Raw genomic sequence first — 21,822 nt, 5'->3', positions numbered from 1 at the left:
AAGTAGAGTGAAAGACTATGCAGAAAAATACACAAGTAATGAAAAATGAACAATAGCATGATAATACACAATTTTTTGAGAAACTATCATAGATAAATGCAATTTTTAGAAGACTGAAAGGAAAATTTTTATCGTGGAGGCATAAAATCTCTAATTATGTTCTAAGAAGTGAAAAATTACATGAAATGTTTGATAAATTTGATCTCTTGAATTGCCTAGCATTTTAGATTTTTTTTTTTGAAATTCTGCATGATTTCTGATGTTTGTGAGTAGCATCTCTGCAAACCCTCACGAGACCTTGCTCGTTCACTGAGGTAACCCAGGGGTTCAAAAAGGGCTTGTTGCATAAGCTAAATGCAACAGTGATTCCTATCAAAGTAAGTTAGTTGCTCAATAATTTGCATTATATTCGGGTAATCCATATCTTCATTGCAAGGGTAGGGTGTATTGCTAGGAACTAGCAATTATTTTAGCATGAGGGTATTTGATGCTGCGTTAATTATTCATAAAAATAATATATTATTATTGCATAAACGCATCATTTATAGGTATAGAACCTTCCCTTAGATGCATTTAGATGTCATTGAGTTACAGTTCAAATTTCATTCAAATCGGACTTAAAACGAGAGAAATATTGCATTTACAATGTAACAGGTCGAACCTCGTGGCGAAGCAAGTCAAAACTGGATCCAATTGGCCAATCTGGGCCATGGATCAATGCTAATCACACCAAATTTAAGCCATTTCAGACCCAAACCCGTTTTTGCAATATTTTGCTAAAAACCCTTCCAGAAAAGGCACCTAGCCAATAAGTGCATTTTAATCCTTTTTCTGGAATTTTCAAAAAAAGGTGCTTTGCCTTCAAAATCGTGAAAAAATCCTAATGTAAGGGTTCCTGCCTTGGGAGTTGTGCCACCCCAGTTTGCCCCTCTCCTTCTGCCCCAGCGTCTTCTTCTTCTTCCCCTCCAACTCTTTTTCTTCATCTTCTCCAAAGCCCCCCTATCGCCAAGTGTTGGGCGTCTCGACTCTTGAGCTCCACCATCATTCTCACTGCATCTTCTTCCTGTTCTTCTATTTCTTTTCGCTCCATTTGTTGTATTGTGCTAACCTTGCTTTTGTTGCTGTATACTGTGTTTTGCAAGGCTGTAGCCGTGAAGAACTTTGCCGTCTGCAACCTTTAAGTACCCGGACCCCTCTAGCCAACCTCTTTCCTCCTTCAATTTGGTGATTCTTCAAGGCTTTGCTTTAGCCAATTGCAGCAGCAGTAACGAATGATACCCAACATCAACGACAGCTGGAAGGGCGTCCTCTCTAAGGCTTGAACCATTCTCTTTGCACCCCTTCAATCCTCGAATTACCGGAAGAGGCCACCGGTAAGCTTCTCACCCCTTTCTTGTAGGTAAAGCCCAATATGCATGTGTTTTTCTATTTTCTTTATGTCTGCGTTTCTAATTCTGTTACAACCTTATTAATAATCTGTTGGTGTGTCGAACAGCACCTAGATAGAGTCTAGGTTTATGTTTTTTTTTGTTAATTTTGGATTGAATTGCATTTTCAGCATTTTTGGAACCGATTTTCCCATTTGCGTCCAAACCGGCTAGCTTGATTCTAGCCGGTTGATGTGATTTCGTTTTAGAATTGTAGTTTATTTAAATTGCTATCAGTTACATTTTGAGTTGCAAATTTTCGTTCATGCCAAAATTGCACAAATAGACTAGATGCAATCTAGTCGGTTTTTGCGTTTTAGTCATTACAATGTCTGAATTTGTGTGTGTTAGTAATAGATGTCCAGCAAGGTCTAGGCACTGTTAGGTAAGTTTCATTAGATTAGGAATATTCATTTTAGGGCCTAGATTCGTCACATTTAGGGTAGTTCTTAATTAACTTAATTAGGTTTCTTTTAATTAGGGCAACTACTAGCATTTCACGATTTTTATTTCAATCCACTTGAGTCTAGGTATTTAATTAGTTAGTGACTAAGCTATTCTATAGATAATTAACCTAAGTTAGTATAATTGCATGAAGTTGTATTTTAAATAGGAGGCATGATGGTAATTGCATAATAGGTGTCGATTTTGGTAATTCAACAAGCATTCAAATTCGTGGATCCTCCTTTAGAAAGGCTTGGGTCTTCTTTACATATGCCCAATTAAGAGGATTCCTTGTAATCCTAATTAAGAAAGGTGATTCCAATTGCCTTCTCAATTAGTGCTTTCAATTGCCTAAGAGAGAAGTTCAAAAGTGGTAAGTTAAGGCAAACCGTGTGGGCCCTAGAAATAGCAATTTCTGATTTCTTGAAAAGTCAAGTTTCTTTTAAGAAAGGTTGAAAGAAGTCCCCTGGATTCCAAATCCGCCACTTAATTTGAATACCTTCTTGTAGTTAATAGCATAACCTAGTATAAGTACTCAATTGCATAGATTTTCTTTTAGGAAGGTTTTGAAAGTTTAAATCAATTATAAGTGTTACCTTACCTTGGATAACCAAACCGTGTAGGGAATTAGATGAGCCTGTTTGTTCCTTAGGTTAATTGGATCTCTTGAATACTTAGAGTAATTATTACATTGATAGCATTAGTCATTTTTGGTAACTAGAGTGTCTTTGCATTTGTTTTAGGTAATAATTAACATAGTTGTGTCCACCTAGGGAGGGGCGTGAGCCTAGTCAAAGTCAAATATAAACCATCCTCGTTGGTGCCTTGGGTTAACTAACCATAGTTAGGTAATTGGCCCTAGTGGTCCCCTAGACTAACCCTAGTTAGTCAACTAACCCTAGTAGGTGTGGGTTAATAGTTAACACTAATTTAAAGATAGCTTTTAATTGTACCTTTTCTTTTTCCAGTTAAGTAATTTAGTTTACATTAGGATAATTGTATTAGGTTAGTAATGTCAGTAAGTTAACTTAGTCTCATTCATATTTGTATGATAGTCTCATTTAGATTAACAATTGCATGCATATTAGTATATATTTTCTGTTTTTATATAGTTTAGCAGTAAGCTTAGGTTAATCATTGGTGTATGCATGTGTTAGTTTGATAAATAGCATGTTAAGGTTTGTTTCTTCATAATTTTTCCCTTTGCAAGTTTGATTTTTCTAGATAGGATTATCTCGTATTTTCCCTCAAATTTGTGACGCTTATATCCGGAGCTTCCGAAGTGGTATTAGAGTTCCAAAAGTTTTGCTGAATTCTTGCCTCTGTCAGGAATACAATCGAACAAAAATCACTCTAATCGAAATATGGTTGAGCCATCTACGGATCATTTTCCGATCACCTAACAGAAATTAGGGTTTAGCGCAGAGTGTGAGGGCAAAATTGTCATTTGTGATTTTGCATAGTTTTTCTAATTCTGATTTTTAGTGTTTTATTAGGTTTCTAACTTTAGTCCAGAGTTAATTGTAGCGTTAGGATAATTAGTTTACAAAATTAGCTCTGGTAATTTCTCATTTTACGTAGAATTGAGCTAGCAATAGATTTTAGAATTAAGTTAGAAATAGTTATTTTGATTTCTTCAAATAGTTTTACTAACTTCATTTCAGTGTTGTGAAGGTGATATTAAGTTGCAGTAAGAGAATCTCGTCTCAGTGATAGATTGTCGCATCAAGTGAAATGACGAAGATGCCCTTGCATTTGCAGGCTTAAGTCACTGCATGACTTCTTTTGTTCTTGTTCAATTTATTTCTCATTGTAATATTTTCTGTAATTGAACAAGTTCTATATCAATAAAATTCAATATTTAGTTTTAATCTGAGTGTATCCCATTCCCTGTGGATCGATCTGACTCACCACTTACGTGGGAAATCAGTTTTATTACTTCATTGGTGATTTTCCACAACACTTTTAACAATAAAATAATATTTTAAAATAACTCTTACAAAAATCCGATCAAGTTTTTGGCGCTGTTGCCCGGGAATGGTGATTATACTCTGTTAATTCTAATTTTGTAATTTGTTGATATCTGCTTAGTTAGTTAGATTAAATGCATTTTATTTTTCTAGTCAATAGGATTATTTGTAAATATAGGATCAACATAGTAAGTACATATAGGATTCACAGTTATTTCTCTAGGATTCATAATTTTTCATCCTTTTGGCGTGCCTAGATAGGTGAGTCCTAGATAACATAGTTTGAATTCCTATTTCTATACTTAAGTATATTTAGAATAGATTTAATTTTGTAGTTGAATTTCCCTTTAAGCATGATTAGCGTAGTTTAATTGCATTTAGTTTTAATTTCTTGTTTTTGTTCGTTGTTTACTGCTTTCTTTTCATTTACGTAGTTAGGTCGCCTAGTTAGTTAGGTTATGTTGCACACATCTGGATTTGGTTCTAGTGTATGCAAGGGCGCAAAAATTTGGGTGTCCCCCTCCAACCGCTCGTTGAGGATCTAGAGAGAATTATATGTTCTTCTCAGAACCGATCCGAAATGGGGGACTTAGAACCCGAAGCTCCTGTGCACCCTCTATCCTCAATCCACTCCTTGTCCTCCCCAACCTTCACGAGAGTCTGTCCCACATACTTCTTTGGAGGAAAGACTTTTCCAAGCACTCAACGAGGTGAAAACTTCAAGCTAGAATGCCTTTGAGCAGTACAGTCAGATGTTGAGTTCTCATACGCAGTCGATCACAAAGTTAGAATAGCAATTGGGACAATTAGCGAAAGCGCTAAACAGGAGACCTAAGGGAAGCTTGCCGGGTCAGGCTGTGATGAACCCTAAAGGAAAAGACTAGGGTCTGAGCACAGAAAGATGTATCATATGTATATACTAGAATTAGGATTTTCAGTTAGCATTTACTTTTGATTTTGTTTTGTTATTTGATTTCATATGAGCTTACATTTGTTTTGATTCATGTAGGCTTACCTGACATTCAATGTGTGAGTATAGGTTATTGAATTTAGGACATGGCTTTGAGAATAGATAATTGGCAAGGTCAGCTAAAAACTAAGCATTTGCATATACTTAGTGGTGGAGCATGATCCAGTCAAGAATCAGCTCAAGAGCCCCCCCCCCCCCCCCCGCATATCAGGTTGTATCTATCTGTTCTCCTGTCTTGATTTCAAGTTCTTTTAGTGTGCATCTACATTGCATTTTTATATCTCTGCATGCCACTAGGGACAATGTCATTCAAGCATGGGGGGGGGGATCAGTAGATACACACTATTTCCTTTATTTATCCTGTTTCAGTAGCTAAAACTCATAAATTATGCATTTCAGAATTTTTTTTAGCATATATGGATGTTTTTGACATAATCTAACATATTATATACTTTTAAAAGCCCCGTGAGGAAAATTTTTTCTGAACAAAGTTAAAAAGAGTAAGTATTTATGTGAAGTTCAAAGAAAAGACTGTATTTGAATATAAAAAGATAATTTTGAATCACAAAGTATAAGTAAACACAGTTTGAAATAAACTACGAAGTAAATTAAAAATAGAAGAAAAAGCTCGAGCTCAAAAGAAAAGAGCATGTGTTAGGTTGTTTGGATGAGTTCATAATCCCAAGTACGATGAGTTCAGATGCAAGTTGAAACATTTGAATTTCTGTGATCATCGCAAAATTTTTTCTCTCGTAATATTCTCTCTCTTCCTTCTCTTTCCTTTTCCAACCTCTTATTTTCTTCCTTTTTAAAGGGAGAAGATAAAAGATAGAAAAAGAAAAGAGAAGAGAAAAGAAGAAGAGGAATTCCTTTGCGGGTCTCACTTGACCTTAATTTTGAAAATATTTATGAAAATAACTCACCTTCGTTTTTGAAATTTTTGCGGGAAAACTGGGAGACGGGATTCGCTCGTCGGTACGAGGTTCGACCGTTCCTGGCGCCTTTACCAGGGGTAATCGAACCAAGGGTCGAATTAATGCCTTTTGTTTTGCTAAGAAGTTATCTAAGAATTTATCCTAAGTCTAAATGCACAAAGAATCATGCTTGTGCAAATGCAAAGATGTATGCTCTTTTTGAAAATGTTTTGAAGAATTCCCAAGTGTTTCTGAGATGAATCTGATAAAATGAAGAAATGATTTTAACTTAGAACTTAAAATTAGAGTTCTAAGTTTTTAGAATAATCAAGAGCTTGGGAATATAAATCTGGATTTGGAAAGAGATGATTTTGAAGTTTTGAGATAAAAAGAATTTTCAAAGTCATAAATGGACTTTGAATCAGAATAGAAATGAAACTGGAGTTGAATCAGAAGGAAAGATAGAATTGGGAAACTTGAACAAAATTGAGAAATGTAATTGATTTAAAAGTTGGGTTTTCAAGATGAAATCCGAATCCAATATCTAGATTCTGAATAGAGTTCAAAGTTGAATTTTGAATTTAGGATCTGAAATGGAAACTTGATTTGAAATCTGGAATGAAATGGAATTGGTTTTTAAGGATTGAAATCAAAGTGAAATTTGGATTTGGAATTTTGAATGAAAATTGGATTCAAGATTTGGAATCCAAGATGGTATTTGGATCTGAAATCTGAGATCCAAGATAGGGTTGGACTCTGGATCCTAAATGGAATTGGATCTGAAGTCTGAGATCCAAAGTAGAATGGGGTTCTGGCTCCTAAATGGGATTTGGATCTGAAGTCTGAGATCCAAGATGAATTTTGAATTCTGGATCCTAAAATAGGTTTTGGATCTGAAGTCTGAGATCCAAAGTGGAAGTTGAATTCTGGATCCTAAAATAGATTTTAGATCTGAAGTCTGAGATCCAAAGTGGCATTGGATTCTAGTTTTTGGATTTGGAATTTCAAAAATTGATTTGAGAATTTGAATCTTTGAATATATAAATGAATTTCAAAGTCAAATTGGACTTTGAATTTGGAGCTTGAATTTGGAATGAATCAAGAATATAAAGATTGAATTTTGAAATTTCAAAGTCAAATTGGACTTTGAAATTGAGATTTAAATCTTTGAAATAAGATAGAAGAATGAATTAGAATAGAGATTGAAGAAAGATATTTGAGGTTACTTGGATTTTGGAAAAGAATTTTGAAAAATATGATGTTGCTCTATCTTAAATGATGAATGAATTTAAAGAATTTAAAACTGGATTGAAAAAGCATATTTCATTCTTTAAATGAATGTAAATAAGATTAATGATATAATACACTCCTGACTATGGTCATTGAATGTATTATATAATAATCATATCTAAATTCAAATGAAGACTAAAATACATTTTGGTGCTTTTATAGAGTTTAAAATGAAATTAACTCTCAATATACCCTGACTATGGTCATTGGTATATATATTGAATTAATTTTAAATTAAAATTTGATAAAAGAGAAAAATATTTGAAAATATGATGATTTTGAAGAGGATCCAGTGTGGATCCAGTGTTATTTTATAAAAGATAAAAATACTAAGTTTTGTTTACATCCTGACTATGGCCATTGATGTAAATCATCAACTTAGGATTTAATTACCTTTTACGAAATGGTGCATGTGCCATTCGTGTTCCCATTCGTGAATTTTTTAAAATAAAGGAGAAAATATGAGAACAAGTAATTCATGATATTTATAATGCTCATTCATTCTATCTAAAAACCGGAAATGTAAATTCTCATTGATATATAAGTTGGTACAATCTTTGAAACTGAAATTTGAAACAACTTCTCTAATCTGAGAAGATTTCCCATGACTTCTCTGCAAAGAAATGAGTCAATATAATACAGAAGAAAACACTATGTTGAGAACAAAATTGCATGTGATTGTGCTGATTCTAATGCCAGATGTTGTGTTCATGCTGAATGAGAAAGGTATTCACTACGAGTGAAGTCAAGGGCCACAACGGTCCAAGATGAGCCATCGTGAAAGGCAACAACCATAATAATTCATGATGGACTACCATGGAAGGGACTACAATGTTTTATTTGTGAACTATTATGAAGGGTTACAACCACAGTAATTCCTTGATGAACTACTGTAGGAAAACAAGGCCACAGTGATCCCTTGTGAATCACTGTAAAACATACAGCTATAGTGGTTCTTTGATGAACTACTATAGTAAGAAATAGGTCACAATGGTTCTTGGTGAACTACAGTGAAAAATCACAGACCTATGGTACGGATGAGTATACAGAGGGTAGAGTGAAAATGAAGATGGAAAATGAGAAATGTTGCAATGTATTACTACCATATGGTGATAAATGGATGGTAAGTGCTGAATGGAGGATAGCGAAAGATAGAGAGAGGTAAAAGAAGAAAATCCTGTAAGTGGAGAAGTATAAGGGTGTTGGTTATTGTGAAAGAACATGCTGTGCTCAGGCTACTAAAAATATCACTGTAGCAACCAAAACAGCAGATGACAGATGGTAAATAGTACACGGATGGGCAAGGTGTTGGAGTGTAAAGCATAGCGGTGGATATGTATTGTTGGTAAGTTACAGGTAGCAGAAAAATAGAGGGGGAAATTGTGCTTTAGGAAACTCAGAAAAATCACAGCAAGAGTACTGTGGAGGTGAAGTGATTGGGTGCAATACAACATGCTAATACATGTTTGCTGGCAACAACGTGGTAAAGAAATTCATTGATATATGTTTCCATAAATAACAAAATAAATGTGGAATGTTCATGGCAAACAAAATCACTAAAAAAATTAGCAGGTGCCATTCCTTCCATTAACTAAAAACTAACAATGACTTCGAGTGTTCCCTGAAAGAATTAGTAGTGTTCAGCATAAAAGGGGAAACTATGCTATACATAAAAGAGAACCTTGCATTGCCTCATTTTTATCATTCTTTTTATTTTCAATTTATCTACCAGGTGAGAGCCAATAAATCTAGTTCCACCAATCACTAAGATTCGCAATTTGGGCTGTCATTACTTACAAAATTTGGAACTGCGCAAAGGTGATGGCATCAGAGGTGGCTTTGAAGCCATTTGTTGTGAAGCATGGTTCCCGCCACCATTGGCGACCGTTTCTGAAAATCTTGTCGACCAATTGAAATCTGAGGCATCGCTGGAAGCGATCCAAAAGGATTTGCAGGAGGAGTCTGCTGCATAATTATAGCATTCTGGTCGACAGTCCGCTGCCCGAGGATGTTCTGACCAAAAGCATTTGATATCCCTCCAAAACCACTAGAAGCAGCAGGTTGTGTCTGGCCAAAGTTGCTGAAGGAAAAAGCTCCAGATGTCTGAGCAGGTGCAATGGGTTGAAAACCAGTTGCAAGTGAGGGAATTTGACCCAATCCAACTGATGGCATAGAATTGATGGTGAATAATTTTATCCCAAATCTAGTTGATGATGTGCTGAATGGACTAATCTCCAAACGTTGGAGTTGATGCTGGTGCTGTCATTGAACTAAAAAGTGAAAGAGAAGATGAACCAAATGCAGGTATGCTTGATACCCCAAATGGAGAAGTAGAAATAGCTCCAAATGCAGGTGTTGATGATGCCCCAGCCAGTTACAGAGCTCTATCGTACACAAGTTATTTGAAGGGAATGGTTTGGACCCCCATCAAAATTACAAAAAGACACACCATGCACATGTTGGGGAGTACCTCGACTAAGTTTATACAGTAAAATCTTGAGAAATATTAACAGCCACGAATAACCCTCTAGGAGCAAAATCACCAGTAACAAATATTCATTAAAAACCTTAAGCATGAGAAGAAAGGCAATGGTGAGCGAGTATATTTCCTTCAATTGTGTAAATGTAAATAATGAGGAACAAAGACAAAAATGTAGAAATTTTATGCAAGGAAGCCACAGGTGTAGGAATGTGCTTACAGTGATCACATACCTGATGAAGTGAATACACACGGTGGACGTACTTACACCCCCATATAGCGCTGGGATCAACAAGACTTTTGGAGTGCACTTAAGTAGGACACATGGCTTGGCAGATCGAATTCGTTATTCAGACCTTTTCGTTCGAATTTGCAGGTAATAACAAATTTTGTCTTAAGGACCCCCCTGTATGGAGCTTTGGCACTGTACCGTTCTCAGAAATCAAATTTGGCTTCCTTGTCCCTAGAACATTAGGTGTTTCTCCCACATCTTTGCCATAGCCAGGCTCCAAAATCCCATTGTCCTCATCAAAGATCACCCAACACAGTTTTTTTTTTTTTTACAAGAAGGGTGATGTATATTTCAAATGGTCCAGAAATTGGCCTGGGGTCTCGATAAGAATTGATACTCCTCTACATAATCTGACCTTCTCCTTTTACCGATTTTCACCATCCATTTACCTAAACCATTGCATTGGTAGTTTCTGTAGCAGCATTAACGAGTACACGATGCCCTTTAGATCATATATATCTGTAAAGAGAAATAAGATGGGCCTGCAGGAAATGACGGTAATGAAATACGATGGATGAAAAACAGAAAATCGATGACATAAGCAAATAGATATAAGAAAGAAAAGACAATCAAAATGAAGGGTGTAAACAGAAGATCAAACGAAATCAAATATAAGTTGGAATATACAGATCGACGATGGGATTGAATCGAAATAGAATGATGATGGATTGCAAACGAAATATTGAGAGAAAAAAAAGGAACAAAATCAGAAGAAATTGTGGGAACATGAACATTTCGTTGATGTTGCAATGGGTGGGTCGATCCTGCTATATGCAGGTCGATCCCACCGTTAATGCTTTGTAAAATAAAAAAAAGAATAAAACAAAAAAAAAATGAAAGGATGAGAGATCTAAATAAGGGGATGTAGCATGAACAAATCTAATCGTAGAAGGGGATGCCCTTCATAGTAAATCCAATGGATGGGTTCACGGTGAAATCATATGCAGAGCAAATGGATTTCACCGTGAATTGGATTCAAGCGAATGCTGAACCATATTGGCGGCTGATGAATATCAAAGGATCATTGAAGCATAACAATATAGGTAAACAAAAAATTCGCACCAAATGGAAATCAATAAGTCAAGAAGGGCATCAAATGCCGTGGAAATACGGCAAAACGTAGTTAACATTGATGAGATACAATAAAACATATGAATGAAACGTAATTAGGAGAATAACCAAATGCAGATTAAAATGGGAAATCGAATGCAGATTGGAAATTGAAATCGGCTACCACCGATATACAATAAAAAGATAAAAAAAAATCAAAGTGTATCGATCCATGAGAAGAAATGCAGCCAACAATAGTGCCAACATTTTATTGCAGGATGCATGCCGATGCTGCCATAAGCAGATCGACATTGCATCATTTTGCTTTAAACAGAGAAGAGATAGAAACTGAAAGTAAAATTCAAGAGGAAGTTGGAGCGAAAGTACTCATCTCTGTGGGATTTCTTTTGTAGCGTCGACCTTCTTCAATCGATGGGAAGAAAAACCAGAGGAATGTAGAGAAGGAAAAAGGGGAGAATAAGAAGAGGGAATGAAGAAGATGCGTATGGAGGGGTGAAGACGGATAGCCTAGGGTTCTTCCTGCGAGTTCTTCTTAAAGAGAAAAAGAAGGTTCGGGAAGGGCCGAGCGGTTGTTAGAGATGGATGGAGGAGGATGATCGGTGGTTCTGCAAAAGGGGAGAGAGGTGAGAGTGAGAGAGAACGGAAGGCTGAGGGTTTTCGGCTTCTTCCTTTTTCCCCTACGAAGGAAAACCCTAAAAGAGGGTTTTTGCAGAGGAGCCCCTCTAATTTTCAATATTTTGCAAAGAGGGGACTCCTGAGGCTTTCAGCAAAAATTGATTTCCTTAAAAATTTTTAAAACTCATTTGCTTTTTCTCGATATTTTTCCAATTTTTTGGTTTTTTTTTTACGTTATTTTTCCATTTTTTTGTATTTTTAAAAGAAATCCTAGAGTTTTACGAGAAACCAAAGGTCAAAACTAATTTTTGGTGTTTTTGCAAAAATATTTACAAAAGAGATTTTTTCTAAAAATTTTAAAGCCATTTTGAGAAAAATTCTTCAGAAACGGGTTTGGATCCGGATTTCGAGGATATATAGATTTAAAGTACTGAATTCGGATCCAGAATTAATTTTGAATATAGTTTTATGGAATTTTAATTCAGAAAATCTTGAAGAAATGACTTGATTTTCTCAGAAAACGGGGTTAGGGGCAAAAGGGTCATTTTTACAAAACTTTGAAAAATTTGGGGTGTTCACAATTTCATTCGAAACGGAAGGTGAGAACTTTGTAAACCTTAGAAGCTGAGATCAGACACAAAGTGAAGTGTCTGAACCTCATGTCGAAAGGGTAAATGAAGGAAGTCACTTTTGTGCCTAGTTAATGCCCTCAACATATAGATAGTGGTATAAGAAGGCATTAACATTGCAAAGGGCACAAAAGCAGACCACACGCAAGCTATCAAAAGAAAAGAAAAGAAAAGAAAAGAATCTGAAAGATTGAAAAGCCAATGAAAAAGAAAATGAGAGCTTAAGGAAAAGAAAAATTCATTGCTTAGAAGTAGAGTGAAAGACTATGCAGAAAAATACACAAGTAATGAAAAATGAACAATAGCATGATAATACACAATTTTTTGAGAAACTATCATAGATAAATGCAATTTTTAGAAGACTGAAAGGAAAATTTTTATCGTGGAGGCATAAAATCTCTAATTATGTTCTAAGAAGTGAAAAATTACATGAAATGTTTGATAAATTTGATCTCTTGAATTGCCTAGCATTTTAGATTTTTTTTTTTTGAAATTCTGCATGATTTCTGATGTTTGTGAGTAGCATCTCTGCAAACCCTCACGAGACCTTGCTCGTTCACTGAGGTAACCCAGGGGTTCAAAAAGGGCTTGTTGCATAAGCTAAATGCAACAGTGATTCCTATCAAAGTAAGTTAGTTGCTCAATAATTTGCATTATATTCGGGTAATCCATATCTTCATTGCAAGGGTAGGGTGTATTGCTAGGAACTAGCAATTATTTTAGCATGAGGGTATTTGATGCTGCGTTAATTATTCATAAAAATAATATATTATTATTGCATAAACGCATCATTTATAGGTATAGAACCTTCCCTTAGATGCATTTTGATGTCATTGAGTTACAGTTCAAATTTCATTCAAATCGGACTTAAAACGAGAGAAATATTGCATTTACAATGTAACAGGTCGAACCTCGTGGCGAAGCAAGTCAAAACTGGATCCAATTGGCCAATCTGGGCCATGGATCAATGCTAATCACACCAAATTTAAGCCATTTCAGACCCAAACCCGTTTTTGCAATATTTTGCTAAAAACCCTTCCAGAAAAGGCACCTAGCCAATAAGTGCATTTTAATCCTTTTTCTGGAATTTTCAAAAAAAGGTGCTTTGCCTTCAAAATCGTGAAAAAATCCTAATGTAAGGGTTCCTGCCTTGGGAGTTGTGCCACCCCAGTTTGCCCCTCTCCTTCTGCCCCAGCGTCTTCTTCTTCTTCCCCTCCAACTCTTTTTCTTCATCTTCTCCAAAGCCCCCCTATCGCCAAGTGTTGGGCGTCTCGACTCTTGAGCTCCACCATCATTCTCACTGCATCTTCTTCCTGTTCTTCTATTTCTTTTCGCTCCATTTGTTGTATTGTGCTAACCTTGCTTTTGTTGCTGTGTACTGTGTTTTGCAAGGCTGTAGCCGTGAAGAACTTTGCCGTCTGCAACCTTTAAGTACCCGGACCCCTCTAGCCAACCTCTTTCCTCCTTCAATTTGGTGATTCTTCAAGGCTTTGCTTTAGCCAATTGCAGCAGCAGTAACGAATGATACCCAACATCAACGACAGCTGGAAGGGCGTCCTCTCTAAGGCTTGAACCATTCTCTTTGCACCCCTTCAATCCTCGAATTACCGGAAGAGGCCACCGGTAAGCTTCTCACCCCTTTCTTGTAGGTAAAGCCCAATATGCATGTGTTTTTCTATTTTCTTTATGTCTGCGTTTCTAATTCTGTTACAACCTTATTAATAATCTGTTGGTGTGTCGAACAGCACCTAGATAGAGTCTAGGTTTATGTTTTTTTTTGTTAATTTTGGATTGAATTGCATTTTCAGCATTTTTGGAACCGATTTTCCCATTTGCGTCCAAACCGGCTAGCTTGATTCTAGCCGGTTGATGTGATTTCGTTTTAGAATTGTAGTTTATTTAAATTGCTATCAGTTACATTTTGAGTTGCAAATTTTCGTTCATGCCAAAATTGCACAAATAGACTAGATGCAATCTAGTCGGTTTTTGCGTTTTAGTCATTACAATGTCTGAATTTGTGTGTGTTAGTAATAGATGTCCAGCAAGGTCTAGGCACTGTTAGGTAAGTTTCATTAGATTAGGAATATTCATTTTAGGGCCTAGATTCGTCACATTTAGGGTAGTTCTTAATTAACTTAATTAGGTTTCTTTTAATTAGGGCAACTACTAGCATTTCACGATTTTTATTTCAATCCACTTGAGTCTAGGTATTTAATTAGTTAGTGACTAAGCTATTCTATAGATAATTAACCTAAGTTAGTATAATTGCATGAAGTTGTATTTTAAATAGGAGGCATGATGGTAATTGCATAATAGGTGTCGATTTTGGTAATTCAACAAGCATTCAAATTCGTGGATCCTCCTTTAGAAAGGCTTGGGTCTTCTTTACATATGCCCAATTAAGAGGATTCCTTGTAATCCTAATTAAGAAAGGTGATTCCAATTGCCTTCTCAATTAGTGCTTTCAATTGCCTAAGAGAGAAGTTCAAAAGTGGTAAGTTAAGGCAAACCGTGTGGGCCCTAGAAATAGCAATTTCTGATTTCTTGAAAAGTCAAGTTTCTTTTAAGAAAGGTTGAAAGAAGTCCCCTGGATTCCAAATCCGCCACTTAATTTGAATACCTTCTTGTAGTTAATAGCATAACCTAGTATAAGTACTCAATTGCATAGATTTTCTTTTAGGAAGGTTTTGAAAGTTTAAATCAATTATAAGTGTTACCTTACCTTGGATAACCAAACCGTGTAGGGAATTAGATGAGCCTGTTTGTTCCTTAGGTTAATTGGATCTCTTGAATACTTAGAGTAATTATTACATTGATAGCATTAGTCATTTTTGGTAACTAGAGTGTCTTTGCATTTGTTTTAGGTAATAATTAACATAGTTGTGTCCACCTAGGGAGGGGCGTGAGCCTAGTCAAAGTCAAATATAAACCATCCTCGTTGGTGCCTTGGGTTAACTAACCATAGTTAGGTAATTGGCCCTAGTGGTCCCCTAGACTAACCCTAGTTAGTCAACTAACCCTAGTAGGTGTGGGTTAATAGTTAACACTAATTTAAAGATAGCTTTTAATTGTACCTTTTCTTTTTCCAGTTAAGTAATTTAGTTTACATTAGGATAATTGTATTAGGTTAGTAATGTCAGTAAGTTAACTTAGTCTCATTCATATTTGTATGATAGTCTCATTTAGATTAACAATTGCATGCATATTAGTATATATTTTCTGTTTTTATATAGTTTAGCAGTAAGCTTAGGTTAATCATTGGTGTATGCATGTGTTAGTTTGATAAATAGCATGTTAAGGTTTGTTTCTTCATAATTTTTCCCTTTGCAAGTTTGATTTTTCTAGATAGGATTATCTCGTATTTTCCCTCAAATTTGTGACGCTTATATCCGGAGCTTCCGGAGTGGTATTAGAGTTCCAAAAGTTTTGCTGAATTCTTGCCTCTGTCAGGAATACAATCGAACAAAAATCACTCTAATCGAAATATGGTTGAGCCATCTACGGATCATTTTCCGATCACCTAACAGAAATTAGGGTTTAGCGCAGAGTGTGAGGGCAAAATTGTCATTTGTGATTTTGCATAGTTTTTCTAATTCTGATTTTTAGTGTTTTATTAGGTTTCTAACTTTAGTCCAGAGTTAATTGTAGCGTTAGGATAATTAGTTTACAAAATTAGCTCTGGTAATTTCTCATTTTACGTAGAATTGAGCTAGCAATTGATTTTAGAATTAAGTTAGAAATAGTTATTTTGATTTCTTCAAATAGTTTTACTAACTTCATTTCAGTGTTGTGAAGGTGATATTAAGTTGCAGTAAGAGAATCTCGTCTCAGTGATAGATTGTCGCATCAAGTGAAATGACGAAGATGCCCTTGCATTTGCAGGCTTAAGTCACTGCATGACTTCTTTTGTTCTTGTTCAATTTATTTCTCATTGTAATATTTTCTGTAATTGAACAAGTTCTATATCAATAAAATTCAATATTTAGTTTTAATCTGAGTGTATCCCATTCCCTGTGGATCGATCTGACTCACCACTTACGTGGGAAATCAGTTTTATTACTTCATTGGTGATTTTCCATAACACTTTTAACAATAAAATAATATTTTAAAATAACTCTTACAAAAATCCGATCAAGTTTTTGGCGCTGTTGCCCGGGAATGGTGATTATACTCTGTTAATTCTAATTTTGTAATTTGTTGATATCTGCTTAGTTAGTTTGATTAAATGCATTTTATTTTTCTAGTCAATAGGATTATTTGTAAATATAGGATCAACGTAGTAAGTACATATAGGATTCACAGTTATTTCTCTAGGATTCATAATTTTTCATCCTTTTGGCGTGCCTAGATAGGTGAGTCCTAGATAACATAGTTTGAATTCCTATTTCTATACTTAAGTATATTTAGAATAGATTTAATTTTGTAGTTGAATTTCCCTTTAAGCATGATTAGCGTAGTTTAATTGCATTTAGTTTTAATTTCTTGTTTTTGTTCGTTGTTTACTGCTTTCTTTTCATTTACGTAGTTAGGTCGCCTAGTTAGTTAGGTTATGTTGCACACATCTGGATTTGGTTCTAGTGTATGCAAGGGCGCAAAAATTTGGGTGTCCCCCTCCAACCGCTCGTTGAGGATCTAGAGAGAATTATATGTTCTTCTCAGAACCGATCCGAAATGGGGGACTTAGAACCCGAAGCTCCTGTGCACCCTCTGAGGGAGTACTTCCTACCCACGGAGTACACCCAGGCATCGTGCATTCGTAGACCAACTATTGCGGTGCCTTATTACGAGATTAAGGCCAGCGTAATACAGATGCTCCCAGCTTTCCATGGCCTTAGTCACGAAGATCCCTACTGGCATTTCGATGAGTTTCTCAAAATTTGTTCAATAGTGAAAATTTAAAATTTTTAAGATGACACGCTAAAGTTGACCATCTTTTCTTTCTCGTTAAAGGATAAAGCCAAGTATTTGCTTAAATGCTTAGTTATGATCATTATACGGTCATGGGATCATTTACAACAGAAGTTTCTGAAGAAATACTTTCCCATCGGTAGGACGAACCAGTTTAGGCGAGCCATCACCAGTTTCTCAGAACTGGATGGTGAGCAGTTTCACGAGACATGGTAAAGGATGAAAGAGCTCCTTAGGAAATGTCCCCACCACTAGGTGCCGAGATGGCAACTGGTGCAGAGTTTTTACGATAGATTGTCTGACAGAAATCGTCAGATGATCGACGCTTCATGTGGTGGGACATTTATGTTGAAGAGCGATGATGAGGCTTGGCATTTATTTGATACATTTGCCGAGAACTCTTTGCACTATGCCTCTACCTCTCGCTCTAAGAGAGCCACAGTCACACCCAGCACCTCTAGGAAAGGTGGCATTCTTGAGATTGATTTGACTGCTGCGCTGTAAAGCAAAGTATATATGCTTTCGAAGAAGCTGAATCAACTCATGGGCCCACCCCCCATCCATCAGGTTTGTGCTCTCTGCGCCATCCCGACACATATCATTACTAAGTTCCCTTCGGCAGCTCAGTACCCTGAATTTGTGCAAGCGCAAGGTCAGGCAGTTCAGAATTACGCCAGGTCCCAAAACAACCCATATTCATCTATATACAATCCAGGGTGGCGTAATCACCCTAACTTCTTATAGAAGAACCCAAAGTCTTCCACCCAGACTCAGCCCACTCGGCCGTCTCAATTCACTTAGTCATTCCAAAGGCCGATCTATCCTCAATCCACTCCTTGTCCTCCCCAACCTTCACGAGAGTCTGTCCCACATACTTCTTTGGAGGAAAGACTTTTCCAAGCACTCAACGAGGTGAAAACTTCAAGCTAGAATGCCTTTGAGCAGTACAGTCAGATGTTGAGTTCTCATACGCAGTCGATCACAAAGTTAGAATAGCAATTGGGACAATTAGCGAAAGCGCTAAACAGGAGACCTAAGGGAAGCTTGCCGGGTCAGGCTGTGATGAACCCTAAAGGAAAAGACTAGGGTCTGAGCACAGAAAGATGTATCATATGTATATACTAGAATTAGGATTTTCAGTTAGCATTTACTTTTGATTTTGTTTTGTTATTTGATTTCATATGAGCTTACATTTGTTTTGATTCATGTAGGCTTACCTGACATTCAATGTGTGAGTATAGGTTATTGAATTTAGGACATGGCTTTGAGAATAGATAATTGGCAAGGTCAGCTAAAAACTAAGCATTTGCATATACTTAGTGGTGGAGCATGATCCAGTCAAAAATCAACTCAAGAGCCCCCCCCCCCCCGCATATCAGGTTGTATCTATCTGTTCTCCTGTCTTGATTTCAAGTTCTTTTAGTGTGCATCTACATTGCATTTTTATATCTCTGCATGCCACTAGGGACAATGTCATTCAAGCATGGGGGGGGGGGATCAGTAGATACACACTATTTCCTTTATTTATCCTGTTTCAGTAGCTAAAACTCATAAATTATGCATTTCAGAATTTTTTTTAGCATATATGGATGTTTTTGACATAATCTAACATATTATATACTTTTAAAAGCCCCGTGAGGAAAATTTTTTCTGAACAAAGTTAAAAAGAGTAAGTATTTATGTGAAGTTCAAAGAAAAGACTGTATTTGAATATAAAAAGATAATTTTGAATCACAAAGTATAAGTAAACACAGTTTGAAATAAACTACGAAGTAAATGAAAAATAGAAGAAAAAGCTCGAGCTCAAAAGAAAAGAGCATGTGTTAGGTTGTTTGGATGAGTTCATAATCCCAAGTACGATGAGTTCAGATGCAAGTTGAAACATTTGAATTTCTGTGATCATCGCAAAATTTTTCCTCTCGTAATATTCTCTCTCTTCCTTCTCTTTCCTTTTCCAACCTCTTATTTTCTTCCTTTTTAAAGGGAGAAGATAAAAGATAGAAAAAGAAGAAGAGGAATTCTTTTGCGGGTCTCACTTGACCTTAATTTTGAAAATATTTATGAAAATAACTCACCTTCGTTTTTGAAATTTTTGCGGGAAAACTGGGAGACGGGATCCGCTCGTCGGTACGAGGTTCGACCGTTCCTGGCGCCTTTACCAGGGGTAATCGAACCAAGGGTCGAATTAATGCCTTTTGTTTTGCTAAGAAGTTATCTAAGAATTTATCCTAAGTCTAAATGCACAAAGAATCATGCTTGTGCAAATGCAAAGATGTATGCTCTTTTTTAAAATGTTTTGAAGAATTCCCAAGTGTTTCTGAGATGAATCTGATAAAATGAAGAAATGATTTTAACTTAGAACTTAAAATTAGAGTTCTAAGTTTTTAGAATAATCAAGAGCTTGGGAATATAAATCTGGATTTGGAAAGAGATGATTTTGAAGTTTTGAGATAAAAAGAATTTTCAAAGTCATAAATGGACTTTGAATCAGAATAGAAATGAAACTGGAGTTGAATCAGAAGGAAAGATAGAATTGGGAAACTTGAACAAAATTGAGAAATGTAATTGATTTAAAAGTTGGGTTTTCAAGATGAAATCCGAATCCAGTATCTAGATTCTGAATAGAGTTCAAAGTTGAATTTTGAATTTAGGATCTGAAATGGAAACTTGATTTGAAATCTGGAATGAAATGGAATTGGTTTTTAAGGATTGAAATCAAAGTGAAATTTGGATTTGGAATTTTGAATGAAAATTGGATTCAAGATTTGGAATCCAAGATGGTATTTGGATCTGAAATCTGAGATCCAAGATAGGGTTGGACTCTGGATCCTAAATGGAATTGGATCTGAAGTCTGAGATCCAAAGTAGAATGGGGTTCTGGCTCCTAAATGGGATTTGGATCTGAAGTCTGAGATCCAAGATGAATTTTGAATTCTGGATCCTAAAATAGGTTTTGGATCTGAAGTCTGAGATCCAAAGTGGAAGTTGAATTCTGGATCCTAAAATAGATTTTAGATCTGAAGTCTGAGATCCAAAGTGGCATTGGATTCTAGTTTTTGGATTTGGAATTTCAAAAATTGATTTGAGAATTTGAATCTTTGAATATATAAATGAATTTCAAAGTCAAATTGGACTTTGAATTTGGAATGAATCAAGAATATAAAGATTGAATTTTGAAATTTCAAAGTCAAATTGGACTTTGAAATTGAGATTTAAATCTTTGAAATAAGATAGAAGAATGAATTAGAATAGAGATTGAAGAAAGATATTTGAGGTTACTTGGATTTTGGAAAAGAATTTTGAAAAATATGATGCTGCTCTATCTTAAATGATGAATGAATTTAAATAATTTAAAACTGGATTGAAAAAGCATATTTCATTCTTTAAATGAATGTAAATAAGATTAATGATATAATACACTCCTGACTATGGTCATTGAATGTATTATATAATAATCATATCTAAATTCAAATGAAGACTAAAATACATTTTGGTGCTTTTATAGAGTTTAAAATGAAATTAACTCTCAATATACCCTGACTATGGTCATTGGTATATATATTGAATTAATTTTAAATTAAAATTTGATAAAAGAGAAAAATATTTGAAAATATGATGATTTTGAAGAGGATCCAGTGTGGATCCAGTGTTATTTTATAAAAGATAAAAATACTAAGTTTTGTTTACATCCTGACTATGGCCATTGATGTAAATCATCAACTTAGGATTTAATTACCTTTTACGAAATGGTGCATGTGCCATTCGTGTTCCCATTCGTGAATTTTTGAAAATAAAGGAGAAAATATGAGAACAAGTAATTCATGATATTTATAATGCTCATTCATTCTATCTAAAAACCGGAAATGTAAATTCTCATTGATATATAAGTTGGTACAATCTTTGAAACTGAAATTTGAAACAACTTCTCTAATCTGAGAAGATTTCCCATGACTTCCCTGCAAAGAAATGAGTCAATATAATACAGAAGAAAACACTATGTTGAGAACAAAATTGCATGTGATTGTGCTGATTCTAATGCCAGATGTTGTGTTCATGCTGAATGAGAAAGGTATTCACTACGAGTGAAGTCAAGGGCCACAACGGTCCAAGATGAGCCATCGTGAAAGGCAACAACCATAATAATTCATGATGGACTACCATGGAAGGGACTACAATGTTTTATTTGTGAACTATTATGAAGGGTTACAACCACAGTAATTCCTTGATGAACTACTGTAGGAAAACAAGGCCACAGTGATCCCTTGTGAATCACTGTAAAACATACAGCTATAGTGGTTCTTTGATGAACTACTATAGTAAGAAATAGGTCACAATGGTTCTTGGTGAACTACAGTGAAAAATCACAGACCTATGGTACGGATGAGTATACAGAGGGTAGAGTGAAAATGAAGATGGGAAATGAGAAATGTTGCAATGTATTACTACCATATGGTGATAAATGGATGGTAAGTGCTGAATGGAGGATAGCGAAAGATAGAGAGAGGTAAAAGAGGAAAATCCTGTAAGTGGAGAAGTATAAGGGTGTTGGTTATTGTGAAAGAACATGCTGTGCTCAGGCTACTAAAAATATCACTGTAGCAACCAAAACAGCAGATGACAGATGGTAAATAGTACACGGATGGGCAAGGTGTTGGAGTGTAAAGCATAGCGGTGGATATGTATTGTTGGTAAGTTACAGGTAGCAGAAAAATAGAGGGGGATATTGTGCTTTATGAAACTCAGAAAAATCACAGCAAGAGTACTGTGGAGGTGAAGTGATTGGGTGCAATACAACATGCTAATACATGTTTGC

Source organism: Nuphar pumila, chromosome 7, assembly GCF_984573655.1.
Source record: "Nuphar pumila chromosome 7, dmNupPumi1.hap1.1, whole genome shotgun sequence".
Classification (NCBI taxonomy): domain Eukaryota; kingdom Viridiplantae; phylum Streptophyta; class Magnoliopsida; order Nymphaeales; family Nymphaeaceae; genus Nuphar; species Nuphar pumila.
The sequence above is the reverse complement of the archived record's forward strand: the minus strand, read 5'-3'. Positions refer to the sequence as shown.